Genomic DNA, 23864 nt, shown 5'->3' with positions numbered 1-23864 from the left:
CCCAGCAGTGAAGTTTTAATGCTGTTGCTGTGGTGTACCCAGCAGTGAAGCTTTAAAACGCTGTGGCTGTGGTGTACCCCGGCAGTGAAGTTTTAATCGCTGTGGCTGCGGTGTACCCCAGCAGTGAAGTTTTTAACGCTGTTGGCTGTGGTGTACCCCAGCAGTGAAGTTTTAAAGCTGTGGGCTGTGGTGTACCACAGCTGCGTGAAGTTTTTATTGCTGTTGGCTGTGGTGTACCCCAGCAGTGAGGTCCTTATCTCTGTTGGCCACTGCATACCCCAGCAGTGAAGTCCTAATCGATGTTGGCCACGACGTACACCTATGGCTTTCTGCCTACAGTCTAGGATACTTTATCAGGACACCTCTTCCCAGGCATTGGCAAGCATGTATATAGACTCCATTTGCTGGATCTGAGAATTGTCTTCTTGTCTTCAAGTTGACTCCATAGTTGTCCAGAAGCAGGAGCACCTTTGTAGGAGGTTGTTTTGAGACCCGCTGAATTTAGGCCCTTTCCCCTAGACGAATTTTTCCCCTCTTACAGAGATTTTCCTCAAAACAATGATATATAATTTTTTTTATATTTTTTTAAACCTTTAATTATATAAGTTAACCTGATCCAGTGTAGAAAATAGAAAAACATTGCATAATTAAATTATCCGTGCCATGAATTTGTTTTAAAAACAGTAAAATATGTTAAATTTATTATTTAAGCCTTTTCTTATTTTCTTCAAAATCTGGCATTTCGCGTGATTTTTTTCCCCTCAAAAAAGGCAAGGCCCTTTCCCCAAAATCAGATATAAAAAAACCTGTTTGTAGGGAGCTGCTGCTGTTGCAGTTTATTTGGTGGACGGCAGAAACGAAGAGGCCATGGAACCACTCCTCAAATATTGATGAGGACTGCAGCATGTCAGTGTTTACATTGTGAAATCATCTCAGCTTGGTGAACTTGCAGATGAGCAAGGTCTGGTGATTGCCACTACTGTTGGTGCACAGTAGCATCATCACAAAGTTATTCACCTGTTTGAAGCCCAGTGTCTTTGTCTCATCATTTTTCTTTGCCAATGTTTGGTCATGCAACATCTTGAAGTAGAGTCGGGTCTGGTTGGCTTTGCAAGTTTGCTCTCTTGTGCTTTTGTTGATGACTTTCTTGAGGATAAGTGGGTACTCAGTCGCTGCTGCTTGTTTCTGAATCGCAGTTCTCCTCTGATACTGACTTCGTGGATGTAGTTTCAGCTTTTAAAGCTCTGAGTCATATAGACAAACTGCAATCATAACTAAGTAAAAATGTCTAACTTGAATTTAACAAGTATCCAAGTATCTACATGCACTTATGGTATTGAACTAAGTGTCTCAAACCACTTTAACCCATTTATGCCACGTGGACTCTCCCATCCTTCTAAATTGGATCAATTTATTACCAATATTTAATAGGGATGTCTAGTATATATTTATTTTTATATTTAGAATATTTCTTACAGAAATTCCTTTAAGCAAACAATGCAGACCCTGATGAGACGCCGCATCATGCGGCGTCTCATCTGGGTCTACGCTGCTTGCCAATTAAGGCCTTCTTTCTAGAGGCTAGGCTAAAATGGGTTAATTAGAAGAAATGAACACAGACATGCAAGTTGTTTATGCCTTTATTGACGTAAAACAAAATATAACCACTATTTAGCTGTCAATGCTGTTTAAACATTAACATGTACTATCTAAATATCCATAAGAAATTTTTGGAAACAGTGTCCACTGTGACGCAAACAAAATTGTTATCATGATTATTGACAATTTTTTTTGCCTGTTTTTGTGAAGCAGCGTTGGCCCCCCCCCCCCCCCCACATGTTGTGAAAGTCGCATACTGTTCAAAATTGTGAAAAGATGAGTTGTGAACTTTCTAAAATTGTGAAAATAAAGTACCACGAAGTCACAGATCGAACAAACACATGTATCTTACTATAGCCATATGAGCAATATGCACAACCTCCAGGTGTCCATTGTGACCTTGACCTTTAACCCTTTCCCGCTTAGATACATATTTGCACGCATTTGTAGTCCCTTAGAAAGTTCAATTTCATTCAGTAACTATTGTTTGCGCTACACTGTTACATGTAGTTATTTCTAAATCATTCCATGTATGGGGGATTTACCGCCGCGAAAGTTGTGGGACAGACAGACAACAGATGGACAAAGACACCAACAGACATAATATATTTAAGTTATATTTTCGGCATTTTTCACTGTTGAATTGAGCTGAAAAGAATTAACAGGTCAAAAGAGTTAGTTAAAATGTGGTAACTGACCAATTATCTGCAACTCATCTTGCTTCCAGTTGTTTATAAAAATATATATTATATTCGATATTTTACATGACTCACCCAGTCCTGAACCGAAATGATCCATTAAACAAAATTGTGTCTTTGTGTCGTATGAACGAATCTGCACTAAAACTAAATTTAGATTCACATCGTACATCGAATCATTTCTGTCATCATTGTCAAAACGAAAATACGCTTTATATTCAAATGCATTATTTTTCTCTTTCCTGGATAGTATGTATAGTATGTTGATGCTGCATTAACAAATATAAGTGTATGATGAAGTGAAAACACAAAAAATAAACAACGGTTGCCATAGACACCTATAAACAAAGCATATATTGTTAGATGCCCATAATATCACTATAACTCCAATATTGCTTTCCACCTACAAGTTTAATATTTACATGTTTTCAAAATTCTATTTTAAACGCTTAACAAAGAATATATTTTTTTTTTACAGATTTTGAAACCCACTTTCACAAGTTGATTAGTGCACTATTTTATCATTGAATGAAAGAAACAAACTTGTGCAATCAAGAGGTATTGATATTGATGTGAAAACATACTTTGATCAAGCAGATTGTCAATTAAACTCCAAAATTAGTACACATACTATATTGTACAATTAAATGGAGTTGAAACGTCATCAAAAGGTTCAAATAAGTCATAATTCAAAAAGAGATGTTCAAATCACATATAATATTCATCATGACATCATGACCTGAGACATGTAGGATAAATCTTTTATATGCAGATGTTGTGTCATTTGTGTAACAACAAATATGAAAAATAAGTAAGTGGGCAAACTATAAGCAAAATGACAGCAATTGAGGTAAAAAATACTTTCTTTACGAAAATTCTGCAGTATTGTTGACTTGGACTGGTTCCTATATTGCTGCGTGCTTTTCTAGCATCTGTTTAACAAAACGCTGAGTTGTGCAATAGCGTCCCAATCAATAAGTGCTGCTGGAGTTTTTTTAGATTGATTTTTATCACTGGGATAGAAAACTTATATGAAAAGCCAGGGGCATAACTTTTCTGATAAAACTGTCAAAAATGCATAAGGGTCTTGGGGGGCGTTTTTTTGTAGTCTTAATTTTTTTAAGTCAAATTAGCATAGATTTAAGATAAATTTCGTTTTCTTAAAAAGATGGAAACATTAAGTATTTTAATAAATATTTGCATATGTTAATTTTTATAAAATGATGGGCAAATTAATGTTTGTTGATTTAATAATATACCCAACTGGTCATGCAGGCACAGATGCAAAGAAAAGGATGAGGGTACATTGAATATTTTTCATTAGTAGGAAGGCGCATTTAATGTACACTTGTTATTGTATTAAATGAGGTCAGAAAATAAAGTTTTTATAGTTTTTTTAGTAATTATACATCAATGGAATTGTGGCGTAGTTGTTATAATGAGTTTTACCATGCAGATGTTTGTGTTTCAAAGTGGAATGTCACGAATATTAAAAAAAGATAATGCATTGTTATATGCAGATATATAAGTTACAAATTACCATCAGATATGTATATACTCTTTAAAGGGGCCTTTTCACAGATTTTGGCATTTTTTAACTTATTCATTAAATGCTTTATATCGATAAATGTAAACATTGGATCGTAAAAGCTCCAGTAAAAAATCAAGAATAAAATTAAAAAAAGGAAAAGAACATTGCCCGGACCAGGTTTCGAACCACTGACCCCTGGAGTCCTGCCAGAGTCCTGAAGTAAAAACGCCTTAGCCTACTGAGCTATTCCGCCGAGTACACATACTTGACGTATTTTATACATTATATAAGCAATCTTTGTAGTTTCACAAAATTTAACGACAAAAACAGAACTCTCCAAATTATTCAATCGTTTCGCGTTGCAACGCTTTATAATTTTTAGGTTTTAAAATCGTCAAAAGATGCATATAATGGCTATATTAGACCATGGTAAATGTTCAGTATTACTGTTTCCTCACAAATATCATAACTAAAACGAAAATTTGCGAATCTGAAACAACTTTTTTCAATTTTGTCAATTTACCAAAGCGTGAAAAGATCCCTTTAACATGTGTTTGTTGGTTTCCTGTAATGTACAGTATGCAAATTGTCCACCATAGCTTCATTTTGTAGATTCTTAGAAGTATGCCTAAATATTTTTGTTTGTTTGCGTTTTTTTGCCATTTTCATGAATTTAAGTCACATCACTGCGGTCAGTTCTCAAACACACACTTATCATGTGTAACCTGATTAAGGTTACAATATACTAAATCTTTTTGGAGTGCAATGCTATACTCTCTAAAAACATGAACATCATTTATTTGAAGACACGGTTCTCTGTAGGGTCACTTGCCATGACTTTATTTTAGTATATTTCTGTGTGCATGTGGCAGGGAAAAACATTGTTGTTTACTAGAAATTCACTCTTTTATCTGAAGATTGGAGACTACATAAGACTTTGACAGATGGCGGGAAACCCTCATGAACTGGATAGAAGCCGGTAAATAGATGGCCGTAAAACAGTGACTTTTGATTCGTGGCGAGTTCTTTCTTACATGTCGCATGACCTATCTTTTTTATTCTTTAAATCAATTGGGCTTGGAATGCTCTTTAAGAAAAGGTATGGTTATGGGGGTCTCTATGCGCAAAAGTTTGACTTTATTTTTGTTGAAGTTATTGCTTTCACATTGAATTTGTGAAGGAAATCTTTTACTATATTGTGTAGTGCTGCAACAATACGCCAAAAAGCGTATTGCGATATATTGTCAGTTCAAAAACCCGTATTGCAATATATCGCAATATATTGCTTACTTGTACCAGAATTATAACTCGCCAATTACCCGATAATCCCGTATATTCCAGTTTTAAATTCTGGTAAATGTTAACTATAAAAATGCTCAAGAATAACACAAAACACAAACATTCACCAATTTTCTTAAATATCTAATACATTTTGGCATTTGTTACTATTTAAAGATGTGATGAAATAACTTCCAATCGGGCGTTTTTTTCCCACTGAACACGCGTAAATCGCCTGACGTGATGTGCCCGTTTTATACAACACAAATACACCCACACTTTGCACGCGACGTTCTACATGTCTGTATAATTTTCGCGCGCTTTTTATTGAGAAAAAGAATAAAGCACTTTTTTTATTGTCGCGTTAGCATTACATTTCGGAAGCGTGTTTCCGAAATTCGGATAACAAATTTAATAATGCTCATTTCAGAATCGAACGAAACATTTAGTTGTGCGTCATTAATTCAACAATAATTCGTTTAAAAGCATATAATTAATGCTCCCATGTAACAACGCTACTCTGTATAATATACTTTTTAGAATGCCATTTTTACGTAACAATTTATTTTTACAAAATACCGCTTTGTTGTGTTTACCTTGATATCATTATTTTTGGATGGCTTTTCGGAACGAAATGTAGATGCATGTTTGTAAAATTTTCGTACCGGTATGACGAAAATCGTATCGCAATACAATATGCGGATTGCGTATTGCGATATATACCGATATACCGGTATATTGTTGCAGCACTAATATTGTGACTTTAACCAGTTCTAAATGCACATATTGCCCTACTTGATTCAGAGGTAAAGATTTCACTTACAATCCCCTGTATATGTGGCTGGACTTCTGGACTTCAGATGAAACCCATATGATGCTTGGATTTAAACCCAAGCTACGACCCTGGACCCAGTGTATCATGGCAGTTTTCAGATATTTGCAATATATTTGGGCTATAATGGTTCTATATTCATGCTCAGATTGAATGAATGTCTTTATTGTGATATACTTCTTAGCAATGGAAAATACATATCTGGAATCTCAACACAACAATAAGGGGATCCACAGACTGATATTTGGTGGCACAGTAAATAATTATTGTCTGGGTGTCCCACGATAGCATTATAGCTGATAAATACAACTGTTATAAAAAGAATTACAGGGTGGATTGAGTTGGATTGAGTTCACATTTAGTCTTAATGAAAAGAAAATTGCTCTTGGTACTCCTTTATTTTTCTTATCCTTACTACATCATTAGTCCACTGACAGGTAACACTCTTTTTCTGAAAATGTGACGTCTGGCTGGCTGTCCTATTAAACCTGGCTAAGAAATGAGTCGCGTTATGAGAAAACTGGGCATAATGCATGCGCGTAAAGTGTCATCCCAGCTTAGCCTGTGCAGTCCGCACGGGCTAATCAGGGACGACATTTTCCGCCTAAACAAGATTTTCGGTACAAAGAAACTTCCTTTAAACGAAAAATACCATAAAAGCGGAAAGTTTCATCCCTGATCAGCCTGTGCGGACTGCACAGGCTGATCTGGGACGAAACTTTACGCACATGCATTACGCCCAATTTTCTCAAAACAAGACACAAATACTTTCCAGTCAACTGTTCTGTTACAATCATCGTAAGACTATTCCTGTTACATGTTTGTGTTCAAAGCATTATACAATTCCAGGAGTATCAAAGGCGCTCCCTTTAAAATCATGTTATGGAAGGCAACAACAGCAAGGTGTGTAGTAAATGGATCACAACTCTTTATTATAGTAAATATGATTGACATTTAATCTTGTGGAAGCTGCGAATGTTAATAACCCATTTATGCCTAGTGGACTCTCCCATCGTTCTAAATTGGATCAATTTATTTCCAAAATTAGGGATGTGTAGTATATTTATTTCTATAATTAGAATATTTCTTACAGAAATTCCTTTAAGCAAACAGCGCAGACCCTGATGAGATGCCACATCATGCGGCGTCTCATCTGGGTCTACACTGTTTGCCAAGGTCTTTTTCTAGACGCTAGCCATAAATAGGTTAAAGAGAAAACAAAACAAACTTCTTTTTGTTTTCGAATTACGATGCATCAAATGCTAATTTCTTGACTTCTTCCCATAAATTAAATTAGGGGGTAAATTATCGAATCGAATGTAGTTCATTGTCCAGTATTTTATTGCAAGGTTCAAGTTGTATATTGTTAAAAGTTGACTATTACTGTGCTCATAGTTAGACTTTGTCAGATGGAAAACTGACTGACATCTTCTTAACTGATATGCATGTTGACAGGTCTTTAAGAATAGTATTATAATACATTAATCATTTGAAATATAGATCTATAAAATTTAAAGCATTTTATTACATGAAACAAGTTGTATTTAATAAAACAAGAGCACCGCATAACGGGTGCCACGCTCGGCTACGGGTGCAGTTTTAAATAAATGAAAGCTTGTCAGATTTTTTGTTTGTTTGTTACCGGATATGATATTTCACTGCGCAGATCAAGCGGGCAAATCGAGCGCAAAAAGTTCTACGTGTGACAACGTACACAATCTGTACACCGTTCTTTACCAGGGTAAAGGCCCAGTCTCACTATGATGCCGGCGGAGCCCCTTTGCGTGATCCGGGATCTACCGGGATGAACCTGGGCTCTACCGGGATGAACTGGGCCTCCATCGGGGTCGACTGGGATGAACCGGGGAAAACCGGGGCTCCACCAGGAAAGTATTAAAATGTTTAATACCACCGGGATGAACCGGGAGTCACCGGGAAGGACCAGCAACAACCGGCGCGGCACCGGGAACAACCGGGACGGCACCGGGACGGCACCGTAGCTCCACCAGGGCCCATACAGACCCCGGCAGAGCTACGGCAAAGCCCCGGTGAATGTCGTTAGAGTCCCGGTACAGCTACGGTATATAAGAAAACAGGAGCTCTGCCCGAACGCCACCGGCATTCAATGGGGCTCCGCCGGGGCATTACCAGCGATGACCGGGGTAAAACCGGGGCGTTGCCATAGCTCTGCCGGGGTCTGATGCCGGTATAGACACGGTGAGTGCCGGCGGTGTTACGGTATACTGGGGCTCTGCCAGCTTTCACCGGGGCTCAACCTGGGCACTACCGCCAACAACTGGGGCTATGCCGGGACGCTGTCGGCTTTCACCGGGGCACTACCGGCGACAACCGGGATAAACCGTAGCCAGTCCGGGTTGACCGGGACTCTGCCGGGCTGTTGACCGACTTCAACCGGGGTGGCACCGGGAAATAGTGTGACTGCGTTAAAAAAATTATACGAATCATCCCGGTCCTCGCCGGTCGAACGGCGTTAGCAAACCGGGATGGACCGGGGCTCTACCGGCAAAAGTGAGACTTGGGCTTAAGTGGATTTTCTTTTGTATACACATTACAAAGGAAGTATGAGTGTTTTTCTGATCTGTTAATTATGTAATAGAAAGCTATTTTAGGCTATTGAAAGTGATTTATTTGACGCCAACAATAACAGTTTTTCGCGGCCATATTGTTGTTGTTGTATATCTTCACCGCCTATGTAAACGAACCTCTACCAGATCTGTAGAGTTGAACAAAAGGTTATCATTCCCAAAACCAGTATCGTGTTGTCCTCCGCCGTCTATGTACACTGTAGTATATACACAAATATTGTATTGTCTTACAGTCTCTGAGCTTCTGCACTCAGCCGCTAGGGTCAATCCTTATAAATTCGGACAAAGGGAGAAATTCGGACAAAACATCGTAAATACATTTTACGTCACACTTAACCTAGCCCCAGGCCTTCAGCGCCTATAGCGCTTTGATTATACCCCCAGTCATGAAGTTTGAGAGTCTGTTAGTTTGTCATTCTTTATTTAATGCTTATAATTAGTCTGTGCAGCTTACAATTACAAATCTCTAAAGCCATATAATTAAAACTTTAAATGTTTCTGCACCATGAAGGTTAGATAATCAGAACACTGTTCATCCACAGTTATCCACAGATCCTGAGTTATTTGCCCTTTTACATAGCTTTAAACCCATTTATGCCTAGTGGACTCTCCCATCCTTATAAATTGGATCAATTTATTTCCAAAATTAGGGATGTCTAGTATATTTATTTCTATATTTAGAATATTTCTTACAGAAATTCCTTTAACCCATATATGCCTAGCATCTCGAAAAAAGGCCTTGGCAAACAGCGTAAACCCAGATGAGACGCCGCAATATAGATGAGATGCCGCATAATGCGGCGTCTCATCTGGGTCTGCGCTGTTTGCTTAAAGGAATTTCTGTAAGAAATATTCTAAATATAGAAATAAATGTACTAGACATCCCTAATTTTGGAAATAAATTGATACAATTTAGAAGGATGGGAGAGTCCACTAGGCATAAATGGGTTAAGCAAACAGCAGCGTCTCATCTGGGTCTACGCTGTTTGCCAAGGCCTTTTTTCTAGACGCTAGGCATAAAGGGGTAAACTTTGTGTGATGGTTGAAGTCATGATTGTTACAAATAACCATCTGCTTTCCTCAAAAGTTTGGTAATTTTTCTTAAGTTCAAATTTAAGCAATAAAATTAAATATTTTGACCATAAGCTTTACCATTGAAATCCAAAACAAAATGAAGCCAATTTTTCTTTCTTTCTTATAATCGGAAATGTTTCAAATAGGATCTATTTATTTGAGAATGGTGAATTATGATTGGGGGTTGAGAAAGGTCCAGAGTTTGGGTTGTCATATGAGAACCTGAGAAGTACCAGAACAGGGCATTAAACTTCTAGGATTACTTTTCTCAGTAACACAATACTTTTTGTTGCATGAAGTTACTGTTTCACTTATTTTTTGTTTAACTAACAAATAGTATGTTTGATGAGTGCAACTACTTCATATCAACCTTTGATGAGTTAAAAGTATGAAAAGAAAATTCAATTAGATTACTCAATTGTTGAACAGTTATCTGATATGTTTCTTGGTAATTTAACCCATTTATGCCTAGCATCTAGAAAAAGGGCCTTGGCAAACAGCGTAGACCCAGATGAGACGCTGCATGATGCCGCGTCTCATCAGGGTCTGCGCTGTTTGCTTAAAGGAAATTTCTGTAAGAAATATTCTAAATATAGAAATTAATATACTAGACATCCCTTAGTTTGGAAATAAGTTGATCCAATTTAGAAGGATGGGAGAGTCCACTAGGCATAAATGGGTTAATAAAAGTCTATATGCATGTAAATCAGACAATGCTTGAATCCTGTTTTGCCTAAAAAAGAAAACATAAAGCTTTTACTCTCGGCTAAGTTTTGGGGTCCCTTTCAGTTTGTGCATATAGTAAGGCTCATTTGGTTATTGTCGGCTTGGGTACTACTTACATGTACCCCGGGTACTATTGAGTATACTTACATGTACCCCAGGTACTAAAACGTATCCAGGAATTTTAACGCTAAATTGGTCGTTGTAGGCTATTTTTTTAAATTCATTATTTTCACATTTATGTCAATTTTCTGTTAAATGGCCTCTTTATTATCGAAACTCATACTAAAAAAGCATGTTAATTCAGTTTTTTTAAAGAGAAGTTTGTTTAAGATAAACAATATCCTTTGACTGTAATCTGTAGTGCGTTTTACAACATCTGATTTTGGGCGGGAATATAACTCGGGTACAGTCTAATATTGACCAGGTACGTTAAAGTATATTTATGGTACACGGGGTACTGTGATGTAAGTATACTAAATTAAGAGTACCCGGGGTACATGTATGTAGTACCCGAGTCAACAATGACCAATCAAGCGATAGTAAGTTAAGTAGCTGTGTTTGACGTGACATATTTGGTAAGTGTTTGTAGGTGAGAATGCTTGGTCAAGCTTGATCTAGCTTCATTGCATGCAAGGCTCTTATTGAAGGTGTGTTACGACCCTTTTATTTAAAACAGCATCAACCAGTACCGTAAAACGTTGTGTATAACGCGCATTTATGTATAACGCGCATCTAATTTTTTAAGCTAAAAAATCGTGAAAAAAAGTTTTTGAAGCAAAAAAATCGGGGGAAAAATTCCGTACCGCAGGCTAACTGAAAATCATTATATTTACATTGCCGATCTTACGTGTTTTATTGCTTCAATTATTAATTATTTTAAAGACGATAACGATACAACTAGTTTATGTGTTTAAAAAAAAATCATATTATGCGTAAAAATAAATGTTTGGATTTAAATGAATTATGAATGAAATGCACACTTTCCACAAGGATACCATCAAGGTTTTCATCATATGTCTCTGAAGTAACTGTCCACAATTTTATCGTGGAGGAGTACCTTTGACGGATGGATAAGTAATAACTAAGAAACTGACATCGATTGGTATTGTCACGTGGTTATTCATGCATGACTAATTCACAACCGCGCGTTTTATTTACATTGCTGATATCATGCGTTCTTTTCAAGTGTCTATAATTGACAGGAGACTTTAACGACTCAAACTTCTCAACACCATTACGACATTACCGGCGATAAACAAACAATGTAGGTGTGAAGCCGTTTGCCGGTTCGCATGTTTTGATAATAGCCCAGCTACACAAAACTTGACAGGTGACGCAAATTGCTTGATGATTACATCCTCAATCTTGACAAGACGTATGAAAACGTGTAAACAAACACAACATCAATTTTATTAACACATTTGAAAAGCAAGAAAAATAATCATGAATATATCGGGAAAGACCTTGCCGACATACTATTGTAAATCGACAAGTGCCCCCAAATAAATTTTGTAACCCTAGTACAGTAGGGTATAATATTGTGGGAAAACAATAACATTTAGATAAAAATGGCTTCCTTGTTTTTCATTCTCTTCTTCAAATTTATTTGGTTTCAATGCTCTGTACGTACCTGAAAAAGATAAAAAATATTTATGTTAACTAAGTTAGAATGTTTGTCCATCTTATATATCGTAAATATAACACTATTATTAACATAGTTACAGTTAAAACACCGGGGAACAGAATGATGCAAATTACTGCAACTGGGTAACTGACAGGGAAAAAAGGTCTTGGCGTGGCTGTAGTTATGCATAACGCGCATCAAGTTTTTAAAATGAAATTTTGGGGTAAAAAAGTGCGCCTTATACACAACTTTTTACGGTAGTTAACACTGCTCAACAAAAATATTTTTAAAAAAGTTTTGCAGAAACATTTTCTTGTAGACCCTAATACATAACAAAAACAAAAAGTGAAATCTGTCAACAAATAAAAATGTTGCGGTAATTATTAATAATATAGTTTGTGTACAAACAAAAGCAGGCGGCGATTTATTGGGGTCAACTTTTGGATTTGAAATAAGTATTTTGTCTGTTTTTAACAAACATTTCAGTTTTTCAGCGATCATTACACAATTTTTTGTTAAAGAAAAAAGCCTTAGAAAGACAGTGAGGAAACACAAATATGCTGTATACTAAATAGCAGTTGTATGCAACACCTGCACACATTCATTTTACAATTTTGGTTCATATTCTTTACTCCTGGTTAAATCATGTGAACACCAATACACCTAGCTCTTAAATAACAATGTTATCACAGAAAATGCATGTTTATGGAAGAATAAATGTTTTAATGAATTGAGCATTCAAATTGCATGCAGTAGTTTTACTGACTGAGGTTTTACATTTCATTACCGCTAATGTTACATAAGCCAATGGTTGTCAGATGATTAACTGATACTCATGGTTGCGAATAATAGCTCTTTAATTAACAAGTCATTGATTGAATTAGGAAATGATATTCAATTTCCGCAATGTGACTCTCTTGTGTTCTAGTTTTACGCAAAGGGAACTTTTTTTATTTTATTACAATTAAGTTGTTTCAATACCTTTATGATTTTTTTAATAAAAAAATGCAGATTTATTACTGGATATAACACTCACACATGTTTCATTTGGAAGAGGTATTTGATATTTTGTATATATTTTATGTTTAATGAATTTGATGTATGCACATTTTTACTGGGATGGATGAGCTGGTATTAACATTTCCAGTTTTCATGAGTGGGTGAAGTCAATTTTAATTCTGTTATTTGCATAGGTTTGCAGGTTTTCTGATAATTCCTCCTTTTTCGGCTTTTAAATTGAGTGATATAATTCTGCTGCCTACAGTGTTAAATAAAGTGCAGATAAATTAATATGCTTCCATCATACCAGTTGTTTATTCCACTTATTGTCCCCTACCGGTGAAACCAGAGGGAACTTATGGTTTGCGCTCTGTCTGTCAGTCAGTTTGTCACACTTTTCTGGATCCTGCGATAACTTAAAAAGTTCTTCATATTTTTTTATGAAACTTGAAATATGGACAGATGGCAATATGGAGATCATGCAAGTCATTTCATTTTGTTCCTGCGTCAAGAATTCTGGTTGCTATGGAAACAAATAAACTAGAAATATTGCTGAAAATGGTTGAGATTCACCGGTAGGGGACCATATTGCTTGGCAAATATCTTGTTTATAATAGTTTAACTATGTCCTGGACACACAAACATGCATTAAACAAATGAGCAGCACTCTGGGAAAAGTGGGCTTAATGCATGTACATAAAGTATTGTTCCAGATTAGCCAGCGTGCACATGGAACACGTGTACATAAAGTATCGTTCCAGATTAGCCAGCATGCACATGGAACACGTGTACATAAAGTATCGTTCCAGATTAGCCAGCGTGCACATGGAACACGTGTACATAAAGTATCGTTCCAGATTAGCCAGCGTGCACATGGAACACGTGTACGTAAAGTATCGTTCCAGATTAGCCAGAGTGCACATGGAACACGTGTACGTAAAGTATCGTTCCAGATTAGCCAGCGTGCACATGGAACATGTGTACATAAAGTATCGTTCCAGATTAGCCAGCGTGCACATGGAACACGTGTACATAAAGTATCGTTCCAGATTAGCCAGCATGCACATGGAACACGTGTACATAAAGTATCGTTCCAGATTAGCCAGCGTGCACATGGAACACGTGTACATAAAGTATCGTTCCAGATTAGCCAGCGTGCACATGGAACACGTGTACGTAAAGTGTCGTTCCAGATTAGCCAGAGTGCACATGGAACACGTGTACATAAAGTATCGTTCCAGATTAGCCAGCGTGCACATGGAACACGTGTACGTAAAGTGTCGTTCCAGATTAGCCAGAGTGCACATGGAACACGTGTATGTAAAGTGTCGTTCCAGATAAGCCAGCTTGCACATGGAACACTTGTACATAAAGTATCGCTCCAGATTAGCCAGCGTGCACATGGAACACGTGTACGTAAAGTGTCGTTCCGGATTAGCCAGCGTGCACATGGAACACGTGTACGTAAAGTGTCGTTCCAGATTAGCCAGCGTGCACATGGAACACATGTACATAAAGTTTCGTTCCAGATTAGCCAGCGTGCACATGGAACATGCGTACGTAAAGTGTCGTTCCAGATTAGCCAGCGTGCACTTGGAACACGTGTAGATAAAGTATCGTTCCAGATTAGCCAGCGTGCACATGGAACACGCGTACGTAAAGTGTATTTCCAGATTAGCCAGGGTGCACTTGGAACACGTGTACATAAAGTATCGTTCCAGATTAGCCAGCATGCACATGGAACACGTGTACATAAAGTGTTGCTCCAGATTAGCCAGTGTGCACATGGAACACGTGTAGATAAAGTGTCGTTCCAGATTAGCCAGTGTGCACATGGAACACGTGTAGATAAAGTGTCGTTCCAGATTAGCCAGCGTGCACATGGAACACTTGTACATAAAGTATCGCTCCAGATTAGCCAGCATGTACATGGAACACGTGTACATAAAGTATCGTTCCAGATTAGCCAGCGTGCACATGGAACACGTGTACGTAAAGTGTTGTTCCAGATTAGCCAGAGTGCACATGGAACACGTGTATGTAAAGTGTCGTTCCAGATAAGCCAGCTTGCACATGGAACACTTGTACATAAAGTATCGCTCCAGATTAGCCAGCGTGCACATGGAACACGTGTACGTAAAGTGTCGTTCCAGATTAGCCAGCGTGCACATGGAACACGTGTACGTAAAGTGTCGTTCCAGATTAGCCAGCGTGCACATGGAACACATGTACATAAAGTTTCGTTCCAGATTAGCCAGCGTGCACATGGAACATGCGTACGTAAAGTGTCGTTCCAGATTAGCCAGCGTGCACTTGGAACACGTGTAGATAAAGTATCGTTCCAGATTAGCCAGCGTGCACATGGAACACGCGTACGTAAAGTGTATTTCCAGATTAGCCAGGGTGCACTTGGAACACGTGTACATAAAGTATCGTTCCAGATTAGCCAGCATGCACATGGAACACGTGTACATAAAGTGTCGCTCCAGATTAGCCAGTGTGCACATGGAACACGTGTAGATAAAGTGTCGTTCCAGATTAGCCAGCGTGCACATGGAACACGTGTACATAAAGTATCGTTCTAGATTAGCCAGCGTGCACATGGAACACGTGTACATAAAGTATTGTTCCAGATTAGCCAGCGTGCACATGGAACACGTGTACATAAAGTATTGTTCCAGATTAGCCAGCATGCACATGGAACACGTGTACATAAAGTATCGTTCTAGATTAGCCAGCATGTACATGGAACATGTGTACATAAAGTATCGTTCCAGATTAGCCAGCATGCACATGGAACACGTGTACATAAAGTATCGTTCCAGATTAGCCAGCGTGCACATGGAACACGTGTACATAAAGTGTCGCTCCAGATAAGCCAGCGTGCACATGGAACACGTGTACATAAAGTATCGTTCTAGATTAGCCAGCGTGCACATGGAACACGTGTACATAAAGTATCGTTCCAGATTAGCCAGCATGCACATGGAACACGTGTACATAAAGTATCGTTCCAGATTAGCCAGCGTGCACATGGAACAGGCTAAACTGGTAAGACACTTTCTGTATGTATGGAATACTTAAAGAAAATCCAATCTAAGTGAAAATTGTCTGCCCTGATTAGCCTTTTCAGACTTCACAGGCCTATCTGGGATAATACTTTATGGACAGCCCTGTTTTCTCAGGGATTGGCTCAGATATGAAGAAGCTCCACTGTAGAGTGTCAAAAGATGGGAGACATATGAAGAAGCTGCACTGTAGAGTGTCAAAAGATTGGAGACATATGAAGAAGCTGCACTTTAGAGTGTCAAAAGATTGGAGACATATGAAGAAGCTCCACTGTAGAGTGTAAAAAGATTGGAGACATATGAAGAAGCTCCACTGTAGTGTCAAAAGATTGGATACATATGAAGAAGCTCCACTGTAAAGTGTCAAAAGATTGGAGATCAGGAGCAGCTGTTCAGATTTGTGGAGTAACTCCTCATAAAATGTCAGTCTCCCTGGAAATAATGTTCATGCTTTGTGAGTCATCCTGTCATTTGTCAAAGACATGTCAGGGTTTCTCTATCCTGCAAGGCAAAACTTGTAGAGATTTATCATTGTTATGAAAGGGGCAAATATTAAAGATTTATTGAGAAAGCATTTGAGCCTTGTTCTGAGAAAACTGGGCTTAATGCATGTGGGTAAAAGTGTCCTCCCAGATTAGCATGTGCAGTCCGCACAGGCTAATTTAGGGACTACACTTTCCGCCTAAACTTGATTTTCGGTCAGGAGGGACTTCCTTGAAACTAAAAAAAACATAAAAGCGGAAAATGTTGTCCCTGACTAGCCTGTGTGGACTGTACAGGCTAATCTAGGACGACACTTTAAGCACATTCATTAAGCCCAATTTTCTCAGAACAAGACACATATTCTTATTGAAGAATGTGGTTAAAAGTTTAACTAAAAAGTTCTTTTTGATACTGTATCCACTGGTTAAAATACCCCAGCAAACGAAACGTGTTGGGGTGTTGGGGTATTGACTGGAATTACCCTGCGTGTAGCTCAGTCAGTTGGTCTGTAGTGCTACATACATGTTCTATGGGTTGCGTACTGGAATGTCAGTTTTCTGCCTTTTAACATGAAATTTTATAGATGTGTTGTTTATACTATGTAGAGTTTGCAAGACATAAATGTCCTGTATTTTTTTGGCAGAGTTATTTTCCCTTGAACTTAACTTAATTTGGATACTTAAGTTAATAATTATACGTATATACGTAATCATGTGGACTTACATTAAATTGTCTATCAATGCTTCGTTTATCAACATGAACTTTATCAATGTGTTTTAATACTGTTAAGAGATGCAATAATATATTTTTGTGTATGATGGGATATGCTTTGCAGAGTTAAATAATGTGCATATGTAAAAATGCAGCATGTTATTACTAAGTACTGTATGTTGCAATTTTGTTTGCACAGTTAATGGGCACTGGAAATTAGGCACGTGTTAGATATTCAATCATTTTGCACATGTGCTTTGGTTGGCAAACAGTTTTCTTTGTATCAAAATCAAAACTTTTCAGGAAGGTTTGTTTATACAATGTAACGTGCCAGATACTATTTTTGTGACATTATGTGTTGTATGTGTTATTGAACTTATGCAATTGATTCAATAAATAAATTAATGTGAAGCTTTTTGTCTTCGTGTGTGATCAATTTGAAGTAGGGGACAATTACATTTCCAGATAAACTTTACATATTCTCAAGTTTTACGTTTACTTGTAATCAGCAGTTGCAGTTATATTTTTCGTCTCCAATTACTGTTCTAGATTTTATTATGTAGCTATTTTATAATTATTTATCATATAGGTTGGTTGTGCTGTGGGCAGACCAACGGCGGTGGCCGGAGTATTGGATTAAAAAAAAAAATTGTTTAAAAAAATCTATAGATTTTGCAGCAACTGGTAATAAGGTGACAAATTAGGAATACACCATATTATATGTAGATAGTATATGCATGTCTAAGTTGTATAAATGGTTACTGACCAAGCAATTTATTTTCTTCTTTATCAAGTATCATAAAACGCCCTATCCCAATATGATGGACAAATTACAATTATGCTTTGCCATCCAAGAATTTCAGCAAAGACTGGCATCTAAAATAACGATGGGTTTGCAATTAAGAACAAAGCAATTAAAAAAATACAAATAGTTCCAAATCTGTAAGTTTCCCAATAGGGAGAAAAAAATCACTGCAGTTTGTAATTAGAATGTTCTGGTCAATCTTAAATATTGTAATAACATCGCGACCAGCATGGGCATTATACAATATAGATATATACTTTCCAAAGCAACTCACTAATTTAAGTTAATTATATAGGTGACAAGATTTAATTAGGTGTAAATTGTTCATGTTAACCTTATGACATTTCAAATTCAAGTGATTACGACACATATACTTATTTTGGACCGTGAGTATAGTCCCTGGGAATTGAAGTGCATGTATTGGTTTCTTGCTATTTATTTCTTCTGAGTTAGCTGAGGCAGACTCCAGTCTGCATGATCATTGATCATCAATAATTCATCTAAATACTTGAACTGGAAGGGTGGGTGGTGAATGTAAAAGCCTCTAAGTGACTATTGGAGAACTCCATGTATTGGAATATAGGAGAGAAATGATACACTATTGGAGAACGGCATGTTCCATGGGAGGTAAATTGAACAGCCTGTCGATGGGAAAACCTGAAATTATAAAATGGGAGGTCAATGGAACAGCCATTGAGACAGTTTCAGAGCCAGAGCACTGTGACTCAGTCAATTTATCGGACTGCATGTTTCCCACTGGACCATAAATTGGAATAGAATAATCCTGTGGCAGTGTAATTGTGGAGAAAATCATTCCTAGATTGGTAGTTATTCACAACTGTTGAGTGGTCTTGGTGATTTTGTCCTGGCTGTGAAGTGTTTCTGTGTGATTTGATACCTACAGGCCTGTCAGCAGTGGAGGTTGTTTCAGTTCTTCTCACCATGTTTGTTTAATGTGTCTGGATTCATTAGTGTAACCAAGTGGCAAGGGAGGAGAGATTTATTAGTATTTTTTTAAGATGGATCTTATTCTATAGCTGCTGTACACCTGAATGTATTTGGGTAAGTTTATAAGTACTACTACTTGTTAGTAAAATGAATATCTTTTAGCATTATGGTGACATCCGGAATATATTTTTCCGCTAGTCTGAAGACCTTAAGTGAAGGCAGCAAGGGCAAATCTTCAAATGTGTGTTAAAATTAAGCTTTTTTATTTTAATGAAGCTTACAATATATAATATCCATAATATATTTTTTTCTTGTTTGAAAAAGCATTGTACAAAACATGAGTTTTCAAAGACAAAAAATGCTGATTCATTTCAACCAATTTGGCCCATACTAACAAATGTAGTTGTCTGCAAGTAAGTTCATCCTGTAATGTCATTGGTTGAACATGAAGAGTTGCATGTATGTCCTTGAGCACTGTCATGCACACAAGCAAAAAAAATATTTGAGAAGTCACAGCCATGTTACCCAACAAATAAGGTATTTAATGCAAAGTAAGTTGTATTTTTATGTCTGGCTAGTGCACTTGAATTTGAGACAATATTGCCTCCAATATAAAAATGTGTCCAATATTGTTGCACAGAGGCAGTACTGTACTTCAAGAGTTAACATACCAGCTAACCCATAGTTATGTTGTTTGGCAAGTAACTTGTGTGTATAAGGCAAATATGTTCCAATGGATTTCTTACCAGCATCTTTGAGACAGACATTATACACCTGATAAGCCAGTTATGTATTATCAGTGACTCCTGTTACATTTCGAAAAGAACATAACTTAGTCCAGCTTACAGCTTAGGCAATTTTCTTTTCACCTGCCAGAAGTAACAAACCTGATGATACAGAGTATCACACACAAGGACAGGGTCACCTTATCAGAGGTTAAGGTCACAGTTTAAGGTCAAAGGTCAAATTTTTAGAAATCTGCTGATTGTTAGGAGCATTAAAGTTCTCAAGCATGAATTGTTTTAAAAAGTATTTGACAGAAGTGGCCGGATGTCCCCAGCAAGAACCATGTTAGTTTTTTTTTGTCAAGATCACTGTTGTAGGTCAAAGGTCATAAATACAAATTAATCCTTTCAGTTTGAAGGTAGCATAACATTGTAAAGCCATTTATGCCTAGTGGACTCTCCCATCCTTCAAAATTGGATCAATTTATTTCCAAAATTAGGGATGTCTAGTATATTTATTATGCCCCCCTTCAAAGAAGAGGGGGGTACATTGTTTTGCTCATGTCAGTCCGTCTGTCCGTCGGTCCGTCCACCAGATGGTTTCCGGATAATAACTCAAGAACGCTTAGGCCTAGGATCATGAAACTTAATAGGTACATTGATCATGACTGTCAGATGACCCCTATTAATTTTCAGGTCACTAGGTCAAAGGTCAAGGTCACAGTGACTGGAAACAGTAAAATGGTTTCATGATCATTGATGATAACTCAAGAATAATTAGGCCTAGGATCATGAAACTTCATAGGTACATTGATCATGACTGGCAGATGACCCCTATTGATTTTCTGGTCACAAGGTCAAAGACCAAGGTCACAGTGACAAAAAACATATTCACACAATGACTGCTACTACAACTGACAGCCCATATGGGGGGCATGCATGTTTTACAAATTGCCCTTGTTTCTATATTAAGAATATTTCTTACAGAAATTCCTTAAAGCAAACAGCACAGACCTTGATGAGAAGCTGCATCATGTGGCATGTCATCTGGGTCTGCGCTGTTTGCTAAGGCCTTTTTACTAGCCGCTAGGCATGAATGGGTTAAGCATTTATTGATTTCCAAATATCTGGGCACAAGTGACAATCATATTATGACACAGTGTTGTGCCCAAGGTCCAGGTTCCTTATAAATGACCAAGGTCAAGAGCGTAGTTCAATGTTAAAATGCAACACTTTGTTCTTTGTATAGCTTATTGTCCAGCATGACTGGATTTTTTATGACATTGTACTTTTTGAAGCAGAGTATATATAACAAATGTCTGTTTAAGTAAATATAATGAAATCCAATCTACACATTAGAGGCATCTCAATTAAGTTAAGTGTGATTATGATAGTGTTATCCATCATGATTAAGGGCAAAGCAGTGCAACTTACAACCAACCATATCAGGACAAGGCCCCTGTTATACTTAAACCCTCTCTGTAGGTGAACATTGTAACTATATACTAGGCCATGGAGAAAGTATTACTAGGTTTCCATAAAGCAGTCTTTTGTCTGTGAAAAATAAATATATAATTGAATGTTGTTTTTGTTGATTTACCGAGCGACATAATTTTTATCCTTTTTGCCATTGTCTGTGCAGAAACTCAAAAAAGCCTGGAGAGATAATTAAATGCCATCAGCTCGAACAATAGTCAGTCAAGACAAATGCATAAATGAAAATGATATCATGCAATACAGACTGAATTTTATAAATTATAAATTTGTAACTTTATGTGCCAAAGAAACAACCAGCGCTTTGCTCGTGATGTACTGATTTTGCTTTGTAATAACATTAAGCTGGGGTTCTATGACACAGTAAACTATAAAATATTAATTCCCGAACATGCACATATGAAAAAAGTAAGCTTCCATCTGAATTATTAATTCAATTCAACAGTGCATAATGGAATTTCTAAATATGGGCTCTCATCGACATGTATTTTTTGGTTTTAATGTCTTGGAAAATTAAGATCATATTCATAACTATTGGAATGTTATCTCCTGTCTTGTGATTCATCTGATTCATGTATTATACTGCTCATTACTTGAATAGTTTGGTGTTTTGTATAATGTTTAAGTGCCAGACAGACATTATAGGTAGCTTATATGAATTAAGGAATGCACTTAAATTTCATAACAAATTAAGTGATATGGAAGCTTTTCAGTGTTGAAAAAACATTATCAGACATGATCTTCTTGCATTGTAGTTTAACCCCTTGATATTATTTATGCCCCCCCCCCCCCCTCCGGATCGAATGATCAGGGGTATATTGTTTTTGGCCTGTCTCACTGCCATTCTGTCTGTCTGTCATTCAGAATGTCACAAAATTTTGACCTTGGTCATAACTTTTGCAATATTGAAGAAAGCAACTTGATATTTGGCATGCATGTGTATCTCATGGAGCTGCACATTTTGAGTCGTGAAAGGTCAAGGTCATCCTTCAAGGTCAAAGATCAAATATATGGCTTCAAGGCGGCGCAGTAGGGGGCATTGTGTTTTCACAAACACAGATCTTGTTTGTTTGGTAATTATAATTTGGTTATTTTATTGAATATAACAGTGTGTTTCGAAGTTTTTTTTTTAATCAGATGCTCAGGCTGTTTAAGTGTTGAGTGAGGAAAGGGTATTAGTCCTCCAATAATGTTGATTGTTTTTACTTGTATCAAATTACATTATTTGGTGCAGTATTACTCTTAATGAAAACACTTCATTTTAACTGGATTTTTCCCTAAGAAAAATACCATTTATACGGAAAGTGCATCCCTGATTAGCCTGTGCTGACTGCACAGGCTAATCTAGGGTGGCATTGTACCCACGTCCTTTTAAAGCCCGTTTTTACCAGAGTGAAGCTCATATTTTGTTCTGAGATCAAAATGGTTTGCACATTATGTGTGCATAAGGCAAAAGATCCAAGCCATGTAAATAATAAATGATGACGCTCTGAGATGTCAGATGCTGATATTTATGTGTGCTATTACAGTGCTCATGCCTGTTGTTACATTATTTCAGATCGTGTCTGACAGGGGTTTATGGATTTAAAATGTTGAGACATTACGGTTTGGATAAGTAATACTGGCTGCAAGGTAAATATAGAACAGTATTGTTGATTTAATAAATATGTTTCATACTACAAAACCATCAGTGCCTCCACTACCATCCCCATCATACTATTTCAGGCCTTTTCCTGGCCATTTTGAGGAAAAAAATCAAATTGGGATTTTTTCGCAAGGTTAATCCACTGATTTGGGAAAACAAATTTTATATAACTCTTTATAATAATTCAAAATAGAGAACAAGATCATATAAATAATAAATTATGGTTATACTTCTTTGTAAATGTTATTGAAATAAACTTGATATATAATAATCATTAGACATTTCTTTCTTTAAAAAAATTGGATTTTTTTTTTATTTGAATTTTTTTTTCACCATTTTGCTTTGGGAATCAGTCCGTTTAATGGACTTATAGATAGAACGCCAGGAAAAGGCCTGCATTTATGTAATTGTGACCATCAAAACCTCATACTTAATCAATGCTATCACCATCACAACGGTGACACCACTCCTTTACTACTCCCTGTACTTTCACCACCACCATTTTCATCATTTAAACTAATATTGTAACCAACACACCACAGTAATGAACCATATTACTACTACTCCAACCACTACTACTACCACTTCTTATAATACCACTACTTAACTCTTTACCCCTTAGATACGTATTTTCATGCATTAGTAGTCCCTTAGAAAGTTATATTTAATTTAAGACCTTTCTTACTAGGTATAAGTTTTTAAGACTTCATTTCCAACCATTAGATACTGATGAGCAGCAAAAGCATAAAACCTGAACAGACTGCGAGTTACTCACAGGCAGGTCTGGTTTTATGCTGTTTGCACATAGCCATTTAACTGACTTTGCATTTGAGTGGGAAAGGGTTGAGATAATTGTTTCCACCACCACTTCTGTAACTACCACTATCACCACCACCAACAGCAACAATAATGAAATCAATGCCTACTCTGTTACCACCTTAAAAATCCCTTAAACTACTGTAATTTTGAAATTGATGGTACAAAGATTTTAATGTCCTCATAGTTCATTCTATTTCTT

The 23864-nt window shown here is 37.0% G+C and overlaps 2 protein-coding genes across 2 annotated transcripts in view; one reads left to right on the top strand and one right to left on the bottom strand.

The window, feature by feature from the left end:
* LOC127854644 (von Willebrand factor A domain-containing protein 2-like) overlaps positions 1-23864 on the bottom strand; it is a 205609-nt gene that overhangs the window by 16105 nt on the left and 165640 nt on the right. The window lies entirely within an intron of this gene.
* The window catches only part of LOC127854805 (uncharacterized), a 127638-nt gene continuing 122505 nt past the window's right edge, over positions 18732-23864 (top strand). The window contains exons 1-2 of the mRNA XM_052389855.1: positions 18732-19096; positions 22760-22833. The gene's annotated coding sequence lies outside the window, so the exon portion shown is untranslated. The remainder of the gene's footprint in view (positions 19097-22759; positions 22834-23864) is intronic.

Source organism: Dreissena polymorpha, chromosome 13 (assembly GCF_020536995.1).
Source record: "Dreissena polymorpha isolate Duluth1 chromosome 13, UMN_Dpol_1.0, whole genome shotgun sequence".
NCBI classification, from domain to species: Eukaryota; Metazoa; Mollusca; class Bivalvia; order Myida; family Dreissenidae; genus Dreissena; species Dreissena polymorpha.
This window is presented reverse-complemented; position numbering and strand designations above follow the sequence as displayed.